The sequence below is a fragment of the Lactuca virosa genome, chromosome 6, assembly GCF_052849685.1.
Source record: "Lactuca virosa cultivar CGN04683 chromosome 6, Lactuca_virosa_CGN04683_v6, whole genome shotgun sequence".
NCBI lineage: Eukaryota > Viridiplantae > Streptophyta > Magnoliopsida > Asterales > Asteraceae > Lactuca > Lactuca virosa.
Window position 1 is genome coordinate 217,670,062 of NC_136431.1, and position 22,919 is coordinate 217,692,980.

Below are 22,919 nucleotides of genomic sequence, written 5' to 3' on the forward strand. Positions count from 1 at the left end.
AATAGACATTCGAATAAGTGATCCTACTCTAAAACCACAACCAAACAAGGAACAAGAAGTAGAGCATAGATCACAAATTCTAAGTCTATAAAATCTCAATTATATAAAACCTTGGGAGTATACACTCCAAAATTATAGACCTACCAATAAGAGTCTTTTTAATTTTCACATATGTTATTTATAGTGCCTAAAATACTCCTATAGTATTTTAATGTAATGAACTTGGTAAGTTTTAAACTTGTTGTTATCTTATAGTATCATAAAATACTCCTATAGTATTTTAACTTTATGTTATGATCTAGAAATCCTTCGTATATAGAGTTAGGTAAGTTTTAAGACTGTTGCAACACCACATCACTCCCAAACACATGTTGATCATATCTCAAATGAATATAGTTGATCAGACTATATTGATCCCAGATATGATTACATAACTATCCAGATTTGACCGTAGTGTCCAACCTTTAAATACTTCTGTTTTGTTCTTCTTGTGATACTTGTTCTAGTATGTATATATGTATTCAGGTATGTATACTTTTATAAGAATATTGTTATATTTTAAAAATATACTTTTAGTCAGAACACTTCGACCCTATTTTATTTATAGTTGTATATCTTTTATAGGTTGATATACTTAGTTCACTATAAACAATGCTCTGATACCAATCTGTCACACCCCCAAACCGGAACGACGGAAATGTTCGGGGGCGGAGGACGTCATATGTAGTATCACAACACATGCACCATAGTAATCAAAGTAACGAACAACCATTGCATTAATATTAAAGTGTTTACATTGTATTAGATTCATAAAAGATTGACTCCAAAGTAAATAACAAAACAAGACATGAAGCTACAATGCTCTATCTTCTGAATCCCAGTGCGCGTACCTGTCTACTAGTTTCCTGAGAATATAAGTTATTTTGAAAGAGTAGATTAACATTTAAGCTGGTGAGTTCATAAGTATTTTAATTATGAAAAGTAAACTGTAAGTTCTTTTTAGAAAAGTTCGTCTGTTCCTCTAGAAAATCCTATATTTTCTGATGTGATGAATGATAAGTAAAAATGACTATACAATTCCTTATATGAATACTAAATGGATACAAGTTATATACAATTTAGAGTAAACAGACAATCGATTGTGTGAATCTGCCCTAAGCCCACAACCAAACAAGGAACAGGAAATGAGGCGGAAGTCACACATCTCATTGTTTGTTAGATCTTCATTGTATATAACCCTGGCGTATTCATTTGGTACTTACGGAGTTAACTGCAATAGTTCCTTTATATTTGATGAAAACATTCTTTAAGAAAATCATATATTTCCTTTAGTAAAAATGGTAACCACAATAGTTCCTTCTATAATCACTTAGTTTATACTAGCTATATATAATCTAATATCGAACGGACAGTTGATTGTGTGAATCTGCCCTAAGCCCACAACCAAACAAGGAACAGGAAATGAGGCGGAAAGCACACATTTCACTGCCTATCGGATATTAATTATGTATAAACCTGATGTATAAGCTAAGGTATTATAGAATTAACCATTTAAGGTCCTTTAAGTTATACTGGTTTAATAATGTGTATCAAATCTTTTACAGATAAGTTTCTAGATTCACTTACTTAATGTTCTATCCGAAAGTATGTTTTTGTACTAGAAAGCGGTATACTGAATTTGTATGCTATGACCTGACCCATACCTATTACTCCCTATGATTACTTGGTGTATACAGGATATATATATATATATATATATATATATATATATATATATATATAGCTAAGATCGAATAGATAGTAGACTGTGTGAATCTGCTCTAAGCCCACAACCAAACAAGGAACAGGAAATGAAGCGGAAAGCACACATCCTATTGCTTGTCGGATCCGATTAATATATATCCTTGATGTATCTACCAAGGAATCATAAAGTTAGCATTATAGGCTGATATGTGCATAATTAATCATATTTTTAACATATATTTCTATTCATTTTTGGCTAATTATATGCATAATATGGACAAAAGGTACTTAATAATGCTTATATTGTGTTTTCAGTCCAAAAGACATGCTTGGAAGCAGAAAGGAAAAAGGAGAAGCAATTAGAGACCAAAGAATGAAGAAAAAGGGAAAACTACACACCAACTCGGCGAGTCCACGCATGTACCCGGCGAGTTCATTAGAATGTTCCCGAAAGAAAAGTCAAGATTCCTTACCGAACACGGATTTCACACTAGTACTCGGCGAGTCCACGACCTACTCGCCGAGTAGCCCCTGTTTTGTGATAATTATAAATAGCGGGTCTTAATCCGATGGAAGGACTACTGGAACCTTTGGGGAGAAGCAAGCTGCGATTGAAGAGCCAGAAGAACCCTAGAGAATGAAGATACAACCTAGAATCCAATTCCGAAGAAGATTTGAGGCACATTCTCATCATTCTACTTAATCTATTGTTTCTCAATTATGGTTAGACAATTAGAATTCGTTTTATTGCTGTTAATTACCTCAATCATGAGCTAAAACTCTTAAACTTCTGTTTGGGGATACAAAATTGATATTATGGTTTGATTAATGGTAGGATTAATTAAATATTGGTGATTTTGTTAATTTTAGCTTGTTAAAGAACCTTGTGTGTGAATGATAACTAATTTTCTGTTAATAGGAAGATAATTAAATAGTATGAACATCTTTTAATTATCAACCCCATATGTTTATGTGACCACTTTATCATATATCTAGGACTAACGAACGTGAAACTAGAATTAATAAGAAAAATTAGGTAAATTCATGTGTGAGCTTGTTTGATGACCATCAGCAAGAGGTTAACTAAAGGACCAATTTAGTTAGCTATTACAAGTCTAAATTAACCCGAATAAATAATCTAGTGAATTAAATTAAATTAGACAACTGATCACTGTTTGAGTTAGTTTGTTTTCTAAGGATTATCGTAGCGAACGCAAGGCTAATCACTTGAATCGGTAGCCAATAGAAGAATTAATCCATTGCACTATTACCATAATATCAACCATAGGATCAATTGAGTTGAACTAAACAGAAGTCCCTTTTATTATTAAATTCAGTTAAATCTTTGTTTTTCTAGTTCTTAGCCTAAGTAGTATTAGTAAGTTTCTAGTCTTGTAAAACTAGAGAAAACCCATATTTACTATTTAATTTAGATAAAATTAGTCTTTAGTTTTAATTTACCGTTCCCTGAGTTCGACACTCTACTTACCCAACTATACCACTAAAAGACAGGTTCACTGTTTTTTTGTGCTTAATTTATAACTCAAAAGTAGGATTAAAACCAGTGCATTTCACACACATCATAGGCCCCCTTCTAACTGAATGTACCAAGACCCGACTGCTTTGTTTGTTTGTTCTCTCGTAAGAATGTATGTTTTCCCAAGTTTTATGACTATCTTTACTAGAAAATAGTTTGCATTACTTTTTATGTGAGAATATCGCTATATGAATGTAATGGGAAAATGAAAGTATACAGCAGTATTGTATAAAATATCTACTTAAGTACTAACTACCTTAAAACCAATAAGTTTAATTAAAGTTAAAATGTGATGTGGTTATAACCATGCTGATTGACTAGTATTTAACACGACGACCTGCTGGCGTCGAAACTAATGGGACATTTGTCACCCCTTGGCCCGTCAGCCAAACTGTAGTGAATAGTCGGGATGCGGGATTGTCAGTCCCGTATAGATCTATACACACAATGCCCGCTCTCCCTCCAGGAGACTCTGGTTACAAAACGCGACATAACAAGTATATTGCTATGCCGTGAAGTAGTAGTTTCACATTATTATTATCTTGTTCTTGTTATAATATGTTCCTTTCTGTTCTTGTTATAGTATGTTCCTTCCTGTTCTAGTTATAGTATGTTCCTTCCTGTTCTAATTATAGTATGTTCATTCTTGTTCTAGTTATAGTATGAACTGAATCCCTAAACTATACCTATTATAGTTTACTAGTATGTTTGTTTTGAACTGTCCTTGATTTGTAGGAAAGACTCAATTATCTACTGAGTTATGCATGTACTTTAAAAACAGAGTTTTATAAAAAACAATGTAACATCCTTTAAAAGTGTTTTTGAACTGATTTCTATAACTTATAAAAGCATAAGAAAATCTTTAATGTAATGGTTATCACAGATAAATATTAACACAATATTATTGTGTTCAACTTGTATCCCCCCCCCCTTTAAAAGCATTTAAAAACATTTAAAAGATAGATTATAGGGGTATGAACTCACCTTATGTGGATGATTCAATTGAAGATTCGAATAAGGATGATAAGTTCCACGAATGAAGTCCCGAGGCACAAACGAGTCCTAAATGACATATAATGATACATATAGGCATGTAATTAGTGAATCTAACTACAAAGGTGATGGGGAAACAACCTAGGATGCAAGAATAACTCACCAAAGGAGTGTTAGAAGCAAGTTAGGAGGCTGATAGGGTGTTCACGGCCCAATTTGATGAATGGTTCACGGCCCAAGTTGAAAGGTTCACGACCCAACTTGATGGTTTACGACCCAACTTGATGTTCACGGCCCAAAAAAAGGATGGTTCACAGCCTTGGGAGTGTTTGAAGATCTTGATGTTTTGGTGAGTGTTTGAAGATCCTAATAAGCTTCTATGGAGTATCAAAGGAAAGGGGTGTTTAAGAGTGAAAGATTGAAGTTCTTATGGATGATACTTGAGAGAGACTTGAGAGGTTCACAACCAAGATGTGAGAAATGAATCAAAAATGGCTAAAACTCATGTATAACACATGAGTTCACGGCCCAAGATGGGTTCACGGCCGTGAACTACTTGTGAGGGTGTTTCCAGCTCGATTGCAACTCAACGATCTCAAGCTAACACTTCCTAGCACACAATCCTTGAGTGTACTAGGCTTAGAACTCATTAAAATGACTCTTAACAAGGCTAACAGGTAACAAAAACAAGTCTGGCTTTTGATTGATTGTATTGACTTACAAGATAGAAATTTTCAGGTTGTCACAAAAAGGAAAAGACAAAGGTAGGAGTTGAATCTGCGACTTCTCCTTGAGGAGGGGGGAGGGTTGTGTTAGCTAGTAAGCCAATGACTCTCTTTTTTGTATTATCAATGTTTGTTGTATTTAATGTACACATGTATTTTAAAATGAATGAGAAAAGACCTACTGTAAGTATTGAGTTTGTGACATCTAATAAACAATATGACATGTTAATCTTTGAGCCAGTCAAAACTGTTAATTCATTCATAACTTATCTAAGAAACAATTGGTTATTCATTCATAACTCATCTAAGGTAAGAGTCAATGGCTCTTTTTTGTATTATCAGTATTTGTTGTATTTAATGTACACATGTATTTTAAAATGAAGGAAAAAACCTAGTGTAAGTCTTGAGTCTAATACATCTAATAAACGATGTGACATGTTAATCTTTGAGCCAATCAAAATTGTCATTTCTTTGGTTTCTTAACAAATATATCATTATAAATATTTGGTTTCTCAATAAATATGTCATTAGAAATAATCATTTGTTTCTTAGTTGAGTTACGAATGAATTAACAAGTTTGATTGACTCAAAGATTAGCATGTCACATTGTTTATTAAATGTCACGAACTCAAGACTTACACTAGGTCTTTTTCCTTCATTTTAAAATACATGTGTACATTAAATACAACAAACACTGATAATACAAAAAATAGATTCATTGATTTACTAGCTAACACGCCCCACCCCTCAAGGAGAAGTCGTGGTTTCGACTCTTGCCTTCGTCTTTTACTTTTTCATTTTAAGTTATTACATTTTAAAATATCTATATGTGACTGGCCACGGGCTAAAATAAAAAAAAATCTAAAAAAATAATGGCAAATAGGGAACAAGAAAGATATTAGGGTTAAATACAAACTCATACGTAAATCTTGGGGCTAAACGTAAAATGAGGAAAATATTTTATCTAAGCCAAATCGACACATCATAATAACGTGTTGATGACCGACCAAGGTCCCGAAAATGAAACGTTTTCTAATATATAATGGCAAATGAGGAACAAAAACAATAAAGTTGTGGCTAAAACAGAACAATGTTGTATATATAATGACTTTTATAGCATAAACCCATTGAACTATGCATTCCTTTCAAGTCTTAGTTTATAACTAGACCAGGTTACAGTACATGTAATTTCTTTTATATGTCTTAGTTTAAAACTTATACAAGACTACAATCTCTCAAATCAACTTTGAATAATAACCATGTTTAGACAACACTATCATAATTCAGTATATATATGTAACACAGAGTATCAAGTATTTAATATACATTTATCCTTTTAAGTAATAATACTTCTATTAGATTTCCATGTAAAAATACCATATATATATATATATATATATATATACACACACTTAACACATATATAACCATATCTGGTACACACGGTGTATGTTATCAAACGTACATTTAACATATAATCCAAATAATAAGCACTTATAATTTTCAACAAATATTTAATACTTTTAATAAATACTTGTATCAAAATCATGTTCATGAAAGTAACTATGAACTCACCTGATTGAGGTGGAAGACTCACTGGAAAGTTAGTTCCTTGACTACTACTTTAGTTTTTGCTTTTGAGTGACCTAAGCTTTAATATATGTTCGTATTTATAAGGTTATATTATCAAATTTTCGGGTTCTTCATTAATCCCAATGAAATACCGAGTTCTATCAAATAAGGAATGACTAGATAAGATCACTCTGGGGGTAGGATCTGTTTGGTAAAAAGATGTACCATTTGGAAAATCCACTTTAAACACCTCACAGATCTAGCCTAGACATCACTCCCGTAAGTAGATCGATCAGTATAACAACTGGTATTACTGATAAATCTTATTTATAATTTTATAATAACATCTATGAACATAAATATAAGCTACATTAAAGCGTAGAAAGTATAACTCAACTTCTAGGTTTTCTAGCGAAAAAAATTGGAAACTGCGTGGGCAGAAATTCGAAACCGCAAGCTCTATTTCGTCGGGCTCTCTAATGCTCCAGCGCTTCGCTACTAACTCTTAAAAACTCCTAAAGTTGGGCATCGGGGTTTTGGGAAATTTTGAGAGAGTTTTGGAAAGGATTTACGGAGAAATGAGCAAGAAAAACGAACTATATATAGAAAACCCTGAAGAGTGTGTCGCGTCTGGTAACATGGCAACCCCACATTAAGCCACGTGTCGATTTTGTAGGGAGGAAGGGAGGAGCTGTTAGAATTTTGGGGTCATAAGAATATCAATATAATAAGATATTTCTAGGATCGTGATTGCAATCACTTTCCAAAATCTGTGATTTCGACCCTATAGCCTGGGGTATCACGAAATCAAATTTGGGATAATCCAAAGAACTTCAATTTAGAAGTCAGGCCACTTCTAAATCAGAATCCAGAATATACCTTGTTTTTTTTGTTTTCTTGAGAGATAGAACAAATCAATAAATGATTTTCGTGTATGTAAGTTCCAACCCATTTTTTGGAACCGGAAAACGTTCTTATACTATATGAAAATATGGTTATTGATAGTTGCATGCAAAATAGGCGCCAAAATTGTTAGTTATTAGACATAACTAACGCTTGCATCATCAAGTGAGTTTTGACTGGAAAAATGCAAGGTTGGAGTCATACCCGATACAAAATTCGTTTAGGTTTCGGGGCGTTTACCCTAGACCATGCCAAGGGGATACAACTCCTTGGACCCGTGCACCCAGGGGCGCTGCCCCAGACCCCCGTATTCCCGAGTTCATATTTATCACACCGAGTGTGCACCCCGCACTTCCAAGCTCGGTTAGTAAATGGAGTTCGGCCTATCTCATTATTAATAATAATTACACCAAAATATATTGATAACACTAAAATCACCAACACCCCCCCCCCCCCTTATTTTAGTGTAATCATTAATTAACTAAAAGAAAACACAAAATCAAACTTATGCATAAATGAAAATATATTGAAGATTGAATTTTCACAATAGTATAATATACATATCAAATACTCGAGAATCAGGGTGTCCTAAGGATTGAACCTTTCAACTCATTTGATTAACTAAAGATACTATACGCGTAAGTCAAACACAATATCTAATGTTTCATACTTGACACTATTACAACCATGTGTCCAATCCATTCATGAGTGCATAAAAGCGTACCCCAAGCTTTCTGAAGCGGCAACGCTTCACACTCACATAGGTAGTCCTTCTATATCATGCACCTGTTAATGAACTTTTTCAAAAGAACTATTAAGAACTTAATCAACCTACTTTAACAATACAGGTTATAAGCACATACCTTGGGATGTAGTAAACTAAATGTGCTTCAATCTCCATAAGCAAGCTTTCCACATTGAATTCAACTTCTAACCTTGTATAAGAAGGGAATTCGGTATCTCACCCATAGAGAAATCAAGTGGGCCTTAAACCCATTCCTATAACCGACTTCTTTACCAAGTCTCTAGCTAGCCCCTTCGTCAAGTGATCAGCTATGTTTTTTTGAGATCAAACAAATTCAACAGAAATGATACCATGAGTAATGAGCTCACGTACCATGTTGTGCCTAACACCCAAATGTTGCGACTTTCCATTATACACTTGACTATATGCTTTTTCAAAGGTGGCAGCACAATCACCATGTATAGAGATAGGTGATATAGGCTTTGGCCACAAAGGAATTTCATAGATCAAATTCCTTAACCATTCTACTTCTTTTCTAGCAGCTGCAAGGGCTACAAATTCAGATTCCATAGTTGAATCTGTGATGCATGTTTGTTTCTTAGAATCCCATGAAAAGGCACCTCCACCAAGAAGAAACACCCAACCACTTATAGATACTTTAACACCCTCCTTACTGTTTGTCATACATAAGTCAAACCAAATTCCATGGTTTTTTAAGATACTTCAGCACCCTCCTTACTTCTTTCCAGTGATGAGTACTAGGATTGCTAGTAAACCTACTTAACTTTCCTACAACAAACACAATACCATGCCTTGTACTGGTCATAACATACATCAAACACCCAATGACCTTTGAATACTCAAGTTGTGAAACTGCTTCACCAGTATTTGGCATAAGTTTCATACTTGGATCAAAATGTGTACTCACAAGAGAACAATCAGAACAATTAAACTTCTTAAGAACTTTCACAATGTAATGAGACTGTGAAATTGAGATTCCTTGATGTTCACGCTAGATTCTTATTCCAAGAATCACTTCTGCCTCCCCCATATCCTTCATGGAGAACTGAGATGATAAAAATTCCTTGGTCATGTCAACTTGCCTTTGATCAGTACCAAAGATTAACATACCATCTACATACAAGCATATGATCACTCCTTTTCCAGACTCATCAAACTTGCTATATACACACACTTGTCTGATTGATTCAACTTGAAACCATGATACAAGACAACATCATCAAATTTTTGATGACATTGTTTTGGTGCTTGCTATATACACACTTGTCTGATTGATTCAACTTGCACACCTTATGCTCATTTCCACGCATAATAAAACCCTCAGGTTGTTCCATATACACCTCTTCCTCTAAATCACCCTTTAAGAATGTTGTTTTAACATTCATTTGGTAAATCACCAAATTATGAATTGTTGTTAAGGCAATCAGCAATCTAATGGTAGATATACGAGCAACTGGAGCATAAGTGTCAAAATAGTCAATGGCAAGTTTTTGTCTAAAACCTTGAATAACCAATGAAGCCTTAAATTTGTCAATTGATCCATCAACTTTCATCTTCCTTTTGAATATCCACTTGCAACCCAAAGGTTTGCATCTTCCTTAAGCCTCGTGCCGGTTTCGTAGGGAGGAATGGAGGAGCTGTTAGAATTTTGGGGTCATAAGAATATTAATATACTTGGATATTTCTTGGATCATGATTGCAATCACTTTCCAAAACTGGTCGCGACACGTGTCACAAATCTAAGGAGTCACATGTTGGCTTTTCACTGGGCCACATCATCATCAAGACTTGGTCTCCGGCTCTGCCACATGGCACCCTTCGGGTGATGCCACGTCATCTTCTTCGCGGGTTTTTTTTGCAACTTTCGAAAAATTATAAATCTCGCATACGAGCTCCGTTTTCGACATTCTTTATATCACCGGTTTTGTATCGACGAGTACTACAACTTTTGTTTAAACTTCCTCAGCTAATTTATATTCTATTTTTATTTTACAGTCTACGATGAATATATTATAAAAAAATTTGCAAAATTCATAACTTCTTCATACGAACTCCATTCTCGACGTTCTTTATATCGACAGATTTGTACTTACGAGGACATCAACTTTTGTTTATATTGTTTTGTCTAACAAGTAACTGATCTCTATTTTACTTTTTATGACACACACGTTGTATCGTGTCGAACGCAAAAAACTTCGAAAAATCATAACTTCTTCATATGAAGTCAGATTTTGGCGTTCTTTATAATCACGGCTTCGTAATTTCGATTACTACGACTTTTGTTTAGGTCTTTTATCCAAAATAATCTTTTATCAAAAATGTTATTTTATCGCTCAACGATAAATTTATAAGACTTTTTACAAATATTATATATTCATAATACTTGTCCACATAATGTGTATACATTAAATAAATATTTATATGACTCTTAACGCAAACGAAGAACAATTATGCTATTCGAGAATATGGATAATAATAATCATTATCCCTTAAATGTCTAGCCAAAAATTGTGGCGTTACAAGTAATGATTTTTAATGGGTTTTTTTTGCCTCTTACGACATACAATGCTCGATTTCAAGGTGTATGACCAAATTTTTGATGTTCAACTATATAATAAAGTTTAAAGAATTAGGAACGGATCAGGTTAAGATCGTAAGATCTTAGTTAGAATCCTAAAATCTCAATATAAATTTTGCTTAAGATAGATCATAGTATGATTTGGATCGTTTTTTTGCTAGTAATGTCTTATAATCTTAAGATCTTAATATAAGATCGAATTCTTAACCATAATTATTAAAATATATAATATTATATGTAAGATATCTAACTAATGATTATTAGGTGAATCTAAATAAACAAGTTATGACTTTCAAATATATTTAAGACAAAAGTACATAAATGGTTCATGAGGTTTATCAAAGGTTGCAAATTAGTATTTGTTATTTTCTTTTTTACGAACATAATCTTTGTGGTTTCCATAACTTGTGCGAATGGTACTTTTTGCTAACACCATTAGTTTTTTTCCCTTACTGTGAAGGTAATTTAGTATTTTCAGGTCGGAAGGACTGAGTTTGTGAATATAAGTAAACTATAGAGATCATTCATGTAATTTTGTCTATATTTTTTGTTTATAAGTTTGTGACTTTTCCATCCTTTTACTTTTTAAAATGTCACTTTAACTCTTCACTTTGAACTTTGTAAAGTGTTATTTTCACCCTTCTATTTTCTAAACTTTCGTGTTTAACTTCCATAGTATAAATATAAATTGATTTACTTAAAACCTTCTGTTCGTTAACCTAAAAAAACTAGTTTTTACGTGTTTATTTGTATATATGTGTCGGTATAAATTCAAGGTAGTTGACGTGTCGACATGAACTAAGAACTTTTGTACGTGAACTAAGAACTTTCGTTCGTTAATTTTTTTTAGAAGACTTGTTTTTTATACACATGTCAATTTAAATTCAAGTTTGTCTACGTTTTGATGTAATTTTTTTTACATTTCCGTGCTTAATTTATTTACGTTTCCTATGTATGATTCGAGTCACATATTATAACTTACGATCGCTAACATAAAAATAATATATTATATTCGAGTTTGTCTACATTTCGTCGTAAATTTTTGTTTTTACTTTTTTGTGCTTAATTTTATGTACATTTCCTATGTATGAGTTGAATTATATATAATAATTCTCGTGCGTTAACTTAAAAAAAGCTAACTTTTTACATGCATATTTTTTATGTTTGTGTCGATATAAATTTATGGTGGTCAATGTTTCGACGTATTTGATGTAAATTTAGAATGTTCTTTCATTAATTTAAAATAAAAAACTTACTTGTTTTTTTATGTATGTGTCGGTATAAATTCGAATTATTCTACGTTTCGACGTAATTTTTTTTTTATGTTTTAGTGCTTATTTTTATCTACGTGTTTATTTTTTTTGTACATAAAAAAACTTACGTCGAAACATAGATGAACTCAAATTTATATCGGCACATACATAAAAAACAAGTAATTTTTTTTACAATTAAAGAACGAAAGTTATAAATTTTTTTGAACGACTGACCAATTGAACCACCTCTTCCATTCCTAATAAATTGGGAATATTGATATCACACCATCTACCAACCCACTTCCACAACTCAAAAGCAACTTCACAAGTAATAAGCAAATGTGAAAATATCTTCCATATCTGAGTTACAAATACCACACACAGCTGACGTCACATCCATACCTCTCGCATCAAGATTGATTCGAGTACGAAGTTGATTCAAACGACATCGACAATAAAAAAAAATATTCACCTTTCTTGGGAGATATTTGTTCCACTTAGTCCCGATCATACCATTATGAAGAGAATTGCCTTCAATTAATCTTCTAGCATCTGAAACATGTTGGTGATTTTAGTGTCACCATGTCATTTTAAGTAACTGGAACTAACATGTGGGCTAAGGGGCTTCATGATTTGTACTCTAATGTATGTACGGGGTTGTGCGGAGTGCACGCATGTATAAGATCGAGTCAGAAGCCGGTTCGACGACTAGTCGGGGGTCCGGGGGCAGTGCCCCCGGGTCCGAGGTTTCCAAAGAGGCAGGGCCCCTTTGGCGGGGTCCAGGGGCAGCGCCCCTAGCGGGGTCTAAGGGGCAGAGCCCCTGGCTGGGGTCCCAAAACCTCACCGAATTTTGCATGTGGGAACATAATGGAAAACTCAATTTCTTGAGGGTGATTATGGTAAAACTAACGAAACTCGTTAGTTTTGGTAACCTTAATCCGGATTAATATTACTTGCCTCCAAAGCAACTAATGACGACCCAACCCTAATGAAACCCTAATCGTGTTTAATATATAAACAACTCTTCCTTTCCAGAAGTGGGGGACGTTCTTTAGCTCTCGTTTTTGATCACACATTCACAGAACCCTTTAGCATATTGGCTTACGTTTTCTATGCCTAGAAACGTAAGTGTCCACTTGGATTATCCTAGGCTGAATTTCTTGTAACCCAGACATAGGGTAGAAATATCAGTTCGGAAAGTGATATCACGATCCAAGTCGGTATCCAGATCTCCACCACAAACCCTAAAGTTCCCAACAAAACACAAAACCCATCACCATTACCAATATTCCAAACCTACCGATCACTAGATGTCGAGATGATGAAGTCACAGATCAAGTCTGAGATCTGTTGCAATTGAGAAAACAAAGTCCCTCCAAGAATTGGTGTGCACCAAGACCAAGTACAAGTAACCCCGTTCCACCTTTGATTAATTTTGCAATCTTTATCAATCTCCAAAATGAATAAATGTAAGTATCTCACCATGAGAGGTGAATTCCCGAGCCAAATATATTTCCAAAAATAAGTGGAAGCCCCATCCTTTCCATTTCGTTGAATAGCGTCCTTGGAAATAGTACCAGAATCATGTAACTGATTGACGATACTACGAATACGCGACCACACACCTATACAGGAATCGACACTCCACCCTAATCTCCAAAATGAAAGTTCTAAATTTACGTCGAATACATCGAAGCGTTCACCGCCATGAATATATACCGACATATACATAAAAATAAACACGTAAAAATTAGTTTTTTTAAGATTAACGAACGAAATTGTTATATTTGACTCGACTCATACGTAGGAAACGTACAGAAAATTAAACACAAAAATGTGTGTGTGTGTGTGTGTGTATATATATATATATATATATATATGTATGTATATATATATATATATATATATATATATATATAAGATCTAATATGCCCAAGAGTCATTATAGAATGATATTGCTGATAATATATGATCTTATAGGGTCACACCATATAGCAAGTTACCGTCAATTGATTATTTATTAATATAATTTGATTATTAATAAATATATCAACACTTGTATTTAATTGGAAAATTATTATTTCATGGAAATAATATTTTACTAATTGGGAATATATTATTTGTGGAAATAATATTTATTGGAGAAATAACAACTTATGAAATATATCATAAAGTATGATTATTTATAAGTTATATTTATATCTTAATAAACTAGTTCAATTTATATAAAAGGTAGTTTTATATAAAATAAGCTAGTTACAATTTATATAAAAATATAGTTTTATAAAAAATAAGATATTTATATATGACTAGTTATATATATATATATATATATATATATATATATATATATATATGTTGGGAATTCTTTATAAAAATGATTGATTTTTATAAAGATAACATGTATGTGTATATAAACTAGCCATGAGACAACTTTTGTCTTCTTTTGTGCATGTCTTTTTCGAAAACTGAGAGGAGACAAGGCATGCATGCCTTGTCTATTCTACATGCATGCTTGTAAGAAACATGTCCCATGTTACTTTTACTTTATTGTCTCCCTTTCACTTTTTAGCCATTATATAAGGAAGGACACGGAAGACATTTGATGATACTTCTCATGAGCAATCTTCTTCTTCTTCTTTGGCTATGAAATCCGAAAATAGAGAGAGCACCATGAGGGTTGCCAAGTTTTCGAGATTTGAAGGCTCTTCTTCTCCTCCATTCTCTTGCATTTTGATGCTAGACAAAGCCCCTTTGTTGCTTCACCTTTGAACATATATTTGGTATATATTTCAAAGGCCTATGAACAACAAATTATAAGTGAATACTAGCATGTTTTGATGGTTCCACTCTTGCCTGGTGGATACTTGTAGAGAACTATTGTTTTAGAGTTTCATGTCACACTTCATCAACTTCCAACCTCACATGAGGATCAAAATCTTCAAAGGTTATACTTTCCCTTTTATGGTTGTTTTAATCTTTCTAACTCTTGCAAAATGATCCTTAGTGGGTGAAATATGTTATTTTTATTCAACATTTTTAAAGCTTCCGTTGTTATTTTTACCGGTTGTGAAACCGAATTTTTGAATAAAAACCCAACAATATATATATATATATATATATATATATATATATATATATATATATATATATATATATAGACACACACACACACACACGTCGAGACATAAACAAACTCGAATATAATACGTTTTTTTTAAGTTAACGAACAAAAGTTATTATATGTGACATAACTCATACGTAAGAAACGTATATAAAACTAAGCACAAAAACATAAAAAAAATTACGTCGAAGCTTATACAAACTCGAATTTAAATCGACACATGCATAAAAACAAGTAAGTGTTTTTTTAAATAACGAACAAAAGTTTTAAATTCACCTTGAAACGTTGATCATCTTCAATTTATACCGGCACATACATAAAAATAAACATATTGAAAAATAGTTTTTTTTTATTATAACGAACGAAAGTTATTAACAAAAATCAAAGTATATATACTACGGGATATGAACACGAAAGTTTAGAAAATGGAGTAGTGAAAATAACATTTTACAAAGTTTAAAGTTAAGGGTCAAAGTGATATTTTAAAAGTAAAAGGTGGAAATGCCACAAACTCATAAACATGAAATATACACAAAATTACATAAATGGTCCTCATATGTTTTATCAAAGATCACAAACTCAATCTATATTATCTGAAAGAACCAAATTACCCTCATCCTAACGGACAAAAACTAACGATACTAATTTAAAGGATCATACACGCAACTTTTGAAAACATCATGGACCATGTTCTTAAAAAAAATAAAATAATAAAGACCGGGTTTTTGACCTTTAATAAACCATAGTAACCATTTATATAATGTTGTCTATATTTAATGTTAAGATGAATAACTTTAAATAAAGAGTTAAAATAGTTCCATTAAATTTGGAAAACTGTTTTTTTAATAATTAATATGTTAAAAAAATATAAAAATACCGATCGGTTGCATTAAAAAATATAATCCTTTTAAATAAAATGTTTTTTTTGGATACAGCAGCAAATTTTTTTATTAAATAAAAACAAGTGCCACACCCTTGGGAGGAACAAAACCGGATGAGAACAAAACAAGAAACAACAAGCAAAAAACAGCACCAATTACATGACACTGAATGGATTGCAACACCAATCAACCCAATTATAGTTTCCAAATTTACCCATATGTTTGACCCATCTAAAGACATCGACATAATGTTATCCACCACTTTAGAAGGAGAGCTACGAATCTTCAAAAAAGTCGATCATTCCTGCACTTCCAAATACACCAAAAGTAACGATAAATAATGGAAAACAAGATCTTCCTTTTTTTTAAGACAACGGCCTCAACTGGCAGCAAAGATCAAGGCATTAGGAACAGTAGAGAAACCATCAACAGGAATTGGAATGTCACACCACCTAAAAATCCACCATAGAACCTCCTTCGCGAACATGTAATCTAAAAGCAAATGATCAGTTGACTGCGTATCAGAAGAACACAGTTGACACTTCGTAGATGCAACACAAATTCCCCTCCGAGAGAGAGCCAAGGAGGAGGGGATATGATCCAAACTAGCACACCAAACAAAGCAAATGACATTGATGGGAACTAAATGTAGCCACACTATCGGATTGTAACAGCAATTCGTAATCTTGGAATCGATGACCATCCGGAAGTCATGAACATAGAATTTTCCGTCCCCAAAAATCTTAGACACCCACGATTCCGGAGAAAACGAAAGAGTAAAACCATTCAAGAGATCACCAAGATTGGTCAGCTCAAGCTATTCTCGAGGGAGGCAAGGTTTCCTCCTCTAAGCCCAAGAAACCCCGCGTGAAGACAACCTGTCATATATAAAACAATATTTTCTGTTTTCCAGCGCAAAAAGATTTGGGAAACGAGAAGCAAGAGTATCATCCCCGATCCAATTATCAATCAGAACAAGGTCCCCGTTACCAGAACCGATTTTATAAGAGAAAAGAGAGGAAAAATCAATCCCCAGCTCATGAAGAGAGTCCAAAATCGACACCAGATTACACCAAATACCGGACAATGGAGCGCTCATAGAGATTATTAATAGGTTGGCGAGCTAAGTTGTGGATACCATAAATAACCCGATGCCACAAAGTGTTAAATTCAACCTTTAACCTCCACATCCATTTACAGAGAAGCGAAATATTGAGGCTTCTAAGAGATCCGACTCCAAGGCCATCTAAATTTCTGGCAGTAAGAACTTAGTTCCATGCCACCCAACATATTTTTTCTTTTTCTTCATTTCCTCCCCAAAGAAATCTCCTGTGAAGCTTCTCCAACGCATCAAGAACAAAGGTCAAGGCCTTGAAAATAAAGAAATAAAATAGGGGTAAGTTGCCAAGAACCGATTTCACGAGAGTCAATCTCCCGCCAAAAAAGAGAGTCTTCGACTTCCAAGAAGATAATTTAGTTTGGACTTTCTCAATAATCGGCCTCCAATTACGCTTGAGCTTCATGTTTGCGCCCACGGGCACCCCAAGGTAGGTGAAAGGAAAGACAGCCGCCTCACAACCCATAATGTCAGCATAATTAGAGATATCAGAGTTGGAAACCCTAATCCTATAAACCTTGGACTTGTGGAAATTAACTTTTAGCCCTGAAACAACGTGAAAGCATTTGAGGATCCGGGAAAGGCTCTTGAAATTTGAAAGAGTCCAATCACCTACAAAAAGAGCATCGTCAACATAAAAAATATGGGATATAGAGGGGCTATTATTAGGGACGTCGACCCCGGAGAATAAAGAACATTATAAAGCCGATCTCATAGCCACATTCAAGCCCTCCATTTCTATAATAAAAAGAAAATGAGAGAGATGATCCCCCTGACGAACGCCTTTGGTAATCGGGAATTCTTTAGTTGGGACACTGTTAATTAGAACCGAAGCTCTCGAGGCCGCCAAGCTACCCCTGATCCAATCTCCACCTGTTGCCAAAACCCATTTGAAGCATCACCGAGTCCAGAAAATTCCAGTTAATTGAATCAAATGCCATGTCAAAATCAACCTTGAGAAGGAAGGTGCAATGTTTAAATTGCTTAACCCACCCAAAGATTTCATTAATTATCATGGGACCATCCATAATGTTTCGGCCTTCGATGAAACCGGTTTGGACTTAGTCACTCACCGATCCGATTACTCTTTTGAGACGAGTCACCAATGCCTTGGAAATGATCTTGTACAAGCAACATCTGAGACTAATGGGGAGGTAATCATTAAGCGTGAGAGTGTATTTGACTTTAGGAATGAATGTGATAAAGGAGGAGTTGCATCCCCTCACAATACGTCCATTGGCTTCAAAATATTTTGACAACTTTTATGCCTTAATATTGGTAATGCCAAAGGGACAATCGTTAAACCGAGAGAGAGGAAGCGACACACATAAAGGAAGTCGGAGGCTAGGGTTGAGCTGAGAAAGGAAAGAAAGAAAGGGAGGGTGGGAGAAAAAATCCTTGATACCATCTAATTTGGGATAATTCCTTATAACTGAAATCTCATTAATTTAGAGAATATGTACAAAGAATCAAGAGTAAATGGGTTGGACAAGTAATACAAATATATATATATATATATATATATATATATATATATATATATATATATTTATATTGGCCATATCTAAGTTACAATTTATGTACAATACAAAATATACACTAATATAACCTTGTTCTTCACCTAATATTATACTCCTCTCAACCAAGATTCATTATGTACTATCATGCCCCAAATTCCCCAACTTGTTCTTCACCTCCTCCACTGACTCAACAATCTTCTTGGGAGCATCTCCCACCCAATTGGTGCCAATAGGATCTCCTCACAAGATATAAAGGCATATCCAAAATATAAAGGCGGATTGGACCAAGACAAAGCTTAATATGATAAACAAAGGGCTTAAGACGGTGAATACTAGGTTAAGGTTGATGGTGAGGATCCACCAACGAAGAGGATAATGAAGGGGCCAGAAAAGATCATGGACACAAAGATTTTGACAATGTTTTCGTAAAAATTGTTGGCTTTGTGAGAGGAGTTGGTTTGAACCATTTCCATCCATTGAAGTGTGTCTAAGTGTTTGTATAGTTTTTGAGGGTGAGTACTACTCCACGTCTCCACCAGATAGAGTGAATAACTGAATATAGTGGTTAGTAATGGTGGCATGTGGTCGAAGGTGGTAACAATCATGTGAAAGACGGTTGTTTTTTTCACATAATTTGCATGGAAATCAAGGAAAATTAGTAGAATAATTAAAGGTATAATGTGGTTATTAAGTCAATAAGAGAGTGCCAGCTCCAAGTACAACTTTTTATTTATGACCGATGAATTTGGCCTTTTTTTTATGGTAAAGATATTGATACGTCAAAATATATGGAAACTCTTATGTTTATTATTATTATTATTATTATTATTATTATTATATATATATATATATATATATATATATATATATATATATATATATTTGAATTATGGTTTCCATCATTTTAATTTTAATATTACTATTCCGTTCTAGATTCCAAATACAAATGTTTTCTTATAATTAACTAAAGTAGATTATAACCCGCGGAAAACATATGAAAAAAATACATATAAAGTTATAAAAAGCCAACAAAATAAAAAAAGATGAAGTAACATAAAGAGACTTTGTGTTACTGGTTATATTGAAATGTCTAAAAAATAAAACGAAATGTATGATTATCTGTAATCGTTGAAGGACCTCTTGCTATACAATATTTTTTGTTTTATTGGTTGGACGACCTTCCTCGTTGCATATGAGTACCTTCAAGCCTTTTTTACTTGTCACGCGAGAAACAATTACATATAATTGACCATGAGTGAAGACAGGTCTACGCAAATACAACCCAACATAATGGTTGTGTCATACCCAGGATAGACAAAAGGGTCACAAGGGCGTAATTGTCATTTTTCAAATATGCAATTACCTTAGAAAAGGGTATAACTGAATTACATTTTTGTGATATTAAGCCATTAAACCATTGTTGTGATATTAATCCATCATGTTTCTCTTCTTGGAGTCATTGAGGTGAATGAGGTGTATTAAAACAAATGGAATGCTATTTGAAGCAATTTCATATGATGAGATGTAATTCAATCATTTATTCAAGGTGTAACTCACTCAATAGACAATTGCTTGTTTCTTTTTATAAAGAATGAAAGTAGAATTTAAGAAGGAAATTAAAGATTAAGCACTTGCCAACATCGAAGATTATAAAGTTTTGAAGATTGAACACCCACCAACGTGTATCTGGGATGAAGTCGACTAAACATGAAAGACACATAGACACATACTACAGATTTTATAGTGCACAAAAGAAAAAGAAGATATGCAAAGAAAGTAAGAAAAAAAAACTCACCGGTTGTGCTATCTATTAGAAGGGTTTATATTAGGTAAAAAATAAATTATGCATACAACGATGGTGGAATAAATGCAGTATACAAAATAGATTTGGAATAAGCTCTTTCCTTGTAGTACTCGATTAGAAAATGGAAAGCATGGAAACTATTAGAAAACATGAAATGATTTTTTATTTCAATCCCAAAAATTCAGGGATTATGACCGTAAGTTAAAAATGTAAGTTACAAAAACGATGTTTAACCAAAAGTTAAGTCAAGATAACGTCATGGATTTGATCTAAATGTGGAAAAATAAGACTGAAATACAATCAAAGGCCATGATTGCTTAAGTGATGAATTAAGAGTTCGCTTTTAAAAATATTTAGAGATTTCAATCCCGAGCCCTATCCAACAACAGGGGCGGACCTAGGGGGTCGATGGTGGCACCGGCAACCCCTAACTTTTCCGGCCGCAGTAGAAAAGTTTTCGAAAATTTTCGAAAAATTTATTTTTTCTACTAACGTGTAACCTCCGACTTTTCCGTGTACCCCATAAAATCGACTTTTCCGTGTACCCCATAAAATCCTAGGACCGCATCTGTCTATCAAAGAACATTAAAATTGTTGGCATCAGCCGTCCTCACCAAAGTTGCAACTTGCAACATAAAACATAAAATCATGTGCGTAAAATCCCACTATCATAAACCACCTTCCTAGAAACCACCGTTTTCCTCATGTCAACCAAAGTAGGAAAAATAGATTAATCTTTAAAGAACAATCCGAACCTGGTGAATGAACCTTTCACAATTCTTCCACCTATATAAACCTCTCCCTATCATTAATCATCAACCGAAAACAGTATCAGATTTTGTTCCAAATATAAACTACCAGACTTCAAAATATTTGATTCAGTTTTGAAAAAGAGTTATGGGAAATGATGGGTTTGATTCCGATTTTGCTCTTCTTGAGTCTATTCGCCGTCATCTGTTAGATGGTTCCACCATGAATTCCATCAGTGGAGCTCCACCGATGAATTGCCGGACCAACACCTTGTTTCCTTGCTTGTCGGACACCTGGGGTGAATTACCCTTGAAACAGAACGATTCTGATGACATGTTAATAGCTCGGTTTCTTCACGAAACGTTGGATTTCGAGAGCCTCCTGTCACCGGGAAAGACAATGATACCAAACATCGCCACTGTTAAATCTGAGCCGGAGGTTTTTGTGGGATCGCCGGAGATTTCAAGTTATGAAAAAGGATCACCGCCGCAGACGGTGGGAGTTGATGTGACGCAACAGAAGGGGAAACATTACAGGGGTGTGCGACGACGGCCTTGGGGTAAATTCGCGGCTGAAATTCGGGATCCGGCGAAGAATGGTGCTCGGGTGTGGCTAGGGACGTTTGAGACGGCGGAAGATGCGGCGTTTGCATATGACAGGGCGGCGTATAAGATGCGTGGTTCTCGTGCTTTACTAAATTTCCCACTCCGAATTAATTCCGGTGAGCCGGAGCCGGTACGAATAACCTCAAAACGGAAAACAACTTCGCCGGCGAGCTCATTGGAATATCAATCGGCAAAGAGGACAAATAGTAGCGGTTGATGGACGCTGACTGTGACTGTGGAATGTGGATCACTTTTTGTTTAATTTATTATTTTATCTCGTGTAAATGGCTGTTTTTTGTGCATAATGACAAATTTATTATTTTTTATTCATACAAAATCCAACTTATTTTCCTTAATTCACTGACATTCTTTATAAGAATCATTTAGCATTATTATTACACTTGTAATTGTTAATATTCCAAAACAATTTGAGTGATTCAAGTTTGATGGAATTCGTATTTATTGAGTTACAATTCGAATATTAAAATAAGAATGACTTAGCATTATCCATTTTACCATTTATTAAACATTATGTTTTTTTGGCAAAAGGTCATATGATAATATTGATCAAAACAATGAAATTAGACAGGAAAGCAACTCAAACATATAAAAACATTATTGAGATCCATCAAATATTTAAAAGATATTTTTGTTAGCATTAAAATATATTATAAAATATCTCATAAATATATGTTGCGTAAATTTGAAGAGATAGATACAGGGTTTCTAGAAGGTGACGCAAGATATGATTAAATTTAGGTAAAGTTACATATCTGGTCCCTATGGTTTACAACAAAAGACCATTGTATGTCTTTTGATGAATTTTGGACGCAAGGGCCCTTTTTAGTTTTCATTTCAAATGAACACAAAATGTCCTTTTGGCTAACGGTGTTAATTTTTTCAGTTAAGTCTCATATAAAATAACGAGTAAATTACACGGATGATCCCTATGGTTTGGGGTAATTTGCACGTTTTGTCTCTAACTTTTTTTTAACTCGAATCATCCCTATTGTTTGTTTTTGTTGTGCATTTAGTCCCTGTATCGTAT

General features: G+C 33.9%; 1 pseudogene; it reads left to right on the forward strand.

The window, feature by feature from the left end:
• The first annotated feature begins 21,203 nt into the window (after window positions 1-21,203).
• On the forward strand, window positions 21,204-22,208 carry LOC145120690 (ethylene-responsive transcription factor 1A pseudogene; annotated as a pseudogene).
• The last annotated feature ends 711 nt before the right edge of the window (window positions 22,209-22,919 follow it).